The 3,786-nt window shown below is 41.2% G+C and overlaps 1 protein-coding gene across 1 annotated transcript in view; it reads right to left on the bottom strand.

The window, feature by feature from the left end:
- The window catches only part of MED1 (mediator complex subunit 1), a 19,882-nt gene extending 18,571 nt beyond the window's left edge, over positions 1-1,311 (bottom strand). The window contains exon 1 of the mRNA XM_008573603.1: positions 1,238-1,311. The gene's annotated coding sequence lies outside the window, so the exon portion shown is untranslated. The remainder of the gene's footprint in view (positions 1-1,237) is intronic.
- Between the last annotated feature and the right edge of the window lie 2,475 nt (positions 1,312-3,786).

The following is a 3,786-nucleotide window of genomic DNA, read 5'->3' as shown; positions in this document are numbered from 1 at the left end:
GTCCGGTACGGGGGCAACACTGAGGGTTGCGATCCGTTGCCGGACACGGAAAAAGACAAAAGACAAAAAAAAAAAACCAAAAAACAAAGACAGAAAGTAGAATGGCAGTTGCCAGGGGCTGGAGGAAGGAGGGAATGGACAACATTATTTAATGGGTACAGAGTTTCAGTTTGGGAAGATGAGAAAAGTTCTAGAGATGGATGGTGGTGGTGAGTACACAACAGCATGAATGTAATTAATGCCACTGAACTTAAAAGTGGTTAACAGGGTAAATTTTTGTTATGCACATTTTACCACAATTAAAAAAGAAAAAAACAATACTCAGCTGAATCAGGTTCATTTGTGGTGGATCACAGTAATATCTGTCTTTACTTTCATTTATAGTAAGCTCACGACTTAAGTTTTATGTTTGCTTTCCTAAAAATTTGGTCCATAATCACTGTACAAATCTTTTTATCTTTTGTCTTTTTCCGTGTCCAGCAACGGATCGCAACCCTCAGTGTTGCGCCCGTACCAGACCGGGGACCGGTAACGGGATTGCAACCCTCGGCGTTGCTCCTGCACCTCGCTCAGCCAGTGAGCGGAACCGGTCTGTATGTGGGATCCGAACCCTCAGGCGGGAGCGCCACGACGCTTCCCAAGCGGCGCACTATCCAGTGCGCCACCGGGCCGGCCCCACAAATCTTTTTACATAGAGTTTAAATGTCAATCTTCTTATTGAGAATTAAAAGAATTAAAATAGAATTTGTGAAGAAAAAAAGGAACTTCTTCCTTCTATCTTATAATTACCCTTCATCAATTATCTTTAACTCTAAATCAGCCTCCAAAATAGAATTGAAAATAAATGTTTCAAAATCGAAATGGCTAGGGCTGGCCCGTGGCTCACTTGGTAGAGTGCGGTGCTGATAACACCAAGGCCTCGGGTTCGGCTCCCATATAGGGATGGCCGGTTCGCTCACTGGGTGAGCGTGGTGCTGACAACACCAAGTCAAGGGTTAAGATCCCCTTACCGGTCATCTTTTAAAAAAAGAAAAAAAAAAAAATCGAAATGGCTTCGTTCCTGAACAAATGTTTCAAAAGTTCAGGAAACAAGCCACTTCGATTCCATAAATGAAGCAACATCTAGCAAAGAAAGTTGACATATACATCAATTTATACTTCTAGTGTAAAGTATAAAACTGTCCTTCTTAAACTGGGGGTTTTATGAAATCAGCATATTCCAAAGGTATTTACAAACCTTTGAGAGCCTTCTGCAATGTCTCCAAACAGCTGACCAAATGTTGATGCCCTCCAGAACTTATCACAACCCTCTTCTCCTGTATCAAGTGGGAAAACATTTGAGGTAAAAATCAACCAAGTCAACAGTGTTTCAGGTAAACACACACATTATCTTAGTAGTAATAATTCAAGATAGTATGTAGATTCTATATAGTATACAGACTCTTAAATGCTACTATGTCTACCCACCCAAAGAAAGAAAAGTTCATATACATGGATACATCCATATCCATATACATGAAGGTAGAAAAAGGTATTCCCAGATCTAAAATAAGGTAACCTTCAGGGAAAAATTAGGAAGAATAAAAATGTAATAGATGAGATCTGTCTCCTGTAAAAGTGATTACATCCTAACAACTAACAAGGTGATTCCCACAACTAACAAGGTGATTTGCATATAATCTGAGAAATTAACCAAACCTTAGTGAAACTAGATTGACTCTAAGAAAGAGAACAGGTAGTCCAGAAAAGGGACTCCCAAAGAGCAAAAAAAATTAACAGTTTTTCTAACCTCATCTGGGGAAAAAGTTTAAGTCACCAGAAATGTGCACAGTTTTATGGTACAAAGGTAGTTTTTCAGCTTTTCCTGTACTAAGTAAATCCATCCCTCTACTCTAATTCCACTCTCACAAAACAAACTGATTTATTAATAACCTGGCTTCCCTAGTACCCTGAACAGAGAAGGTGTGCTCTGGACAATGAGTAACAGTACTCTGGAAACTGAAAAGATAAGCCCTCTGTTGTAAATTAATAAAATGGTATTCTGATTTACATGCTAATCTACTGAGATTCGATTAGTATGTCAGTTGTTGAAAACTCTTTAAAGTCTTTGTTTTTTTCCTAAAAAGATGACCGGTAAGGGGATCTCAACCCTTGGCTTGGTGTTGTCAGCACCACGCTCAGCCAGTGAGCAAACCGGCCAACCCTATATAGGATCCGAACCCGTGGCCTTGGTGTTATCAGCACCGCACTCTCCTGAGTGAGCCACTGGCTGGCCCTCTCTCTCTCTAAAGTCTTGATGTACCAGGGCTGGCCTATGGCTCACTTGGGAGAGCATGGTGCTGACGACACCAAGTTAAGGGTTAAGATCCCCTTACCGGTCATCTTTAAAAAAAAAATTAATAAATAAATAGTCTTGATGTACCAATAAAATTAGATTTCTTAATCTGCGCAACTGAGAAGTAGACAAGGAAAACCAGGTGACCAAACCAAGATACTGGTACCCTAAGAGACCCCTTAGTAGCCACCTGGAAGGCCTCTATCTTATGATGTCTCTCTAATGACAATATCACTTATGGAACCTATTTCAAACTAGAATATGATTGCCTTGGAGTATAAAAATGATGACTTCTGAATTTCCAGACTGGAAAAATTGCTTTTAATCTATTTAAGACATTTTTAAAAAATACTTCTTTGGGGACGCCCCGTGGCTCACTCAGGAGAGTGCGGTGCTGATAACACCAAGGCCCCAGGTTCGGATCCCATATAGGGATGGCCGGATAGCTCATTGGGTGAGCGTGGTGCTGACAACATCAAGCCAAGGGTTAAGATCCCCTTATCGGTCATCTTTAAAAAAAAAAAAAAAAAAAAAAAACTTCTCTGTACACAAACCTGAGCCGGAAAATACACATGCATTTGTAGAATTTACAGTTACAGAAATTCTTTAGCAACATGCCATTTTGATATCCATTATCTCATTCGATCCTTAAAAGCTATGTGAAAAAGCAAATTGGTATTATGTGCCTCCATTTTCCAGATGAGGAACTTGAGACTCAGAGAAATTAAATAATTAGTCCAAAGTCATATAGGTAGTACGTACTGGAGTAAAGCCTAAAATACAGGTCTTTTGACAGCAAATTCCGTTCTTCTGTTAGTGCTATATTGATATGATCATTTTAAACATTGCAAAGTCTACTAAACTGAACTTACTCTAGACCAAAGTAAAAGTTGGTGGGGAGGAGGGGGTATTTTCATTGAAGTACATCATATATACAGAAAAGTATACAAATCATAAGTGAAGAGATCACAAAGTGAATACATCCTGTAACTACTACCCAAGTCAAAAAATAGAAGTAGGGGCCGGCCCGGTAGTGCACTGCTACAGTGCGCTGCTTGGGAGCGTGTTGGCGCTCCCGCCGAGGGTTCGGATCCCACATACAGACCGGTTCCCGCTCACTGGCTGAGCGAGGTGTGGGAGCAACACCGAAGGTTGCGATCCCGTTGCCGGTCCCATTCCGGTACGGGCGCGACACTGAGGGTTGAGATCCGTTGCCGGACACGAAAAAAGACAAAAAGGAAAAAAAAAAATAGAAGTAAAGTTTTCTTGACTACTACTGGAATCATATGAATAAACTTCTTTCTTCTTTTTTTTTTGTCTTTTTTTTTGTCTTTTTCCGTGTCCAGCAACGGATCGCAACCCTCAGTGTTGCCCCCGTACCGGACTGGGGACCGGCAACGGGATCGCAACCCTCGGTTTTTCTCCCGCGCCTCGCTCAGCCAGTGAGCGGG

Source organism: Galeopterus variegatus, unplaced genomic scaffold, assembly GCF_000696425.1.
Source record: "Galeopterus variegatus unplaced genomic scaffold, G_variegatus-3.0.2 Scaffold938, whole genome shotgun sequence".
Taxonomy (NCBI): domain Eukaryota; kingdom Metazoa; phylum Chordata; class Mammalia; order Dermoptera; family Cynocephalidae; genus Galeopterus; species Galeopterus variegatus.
This window is presented reverse-complemented; position numbering and strand designations above follow the sequence as displayed.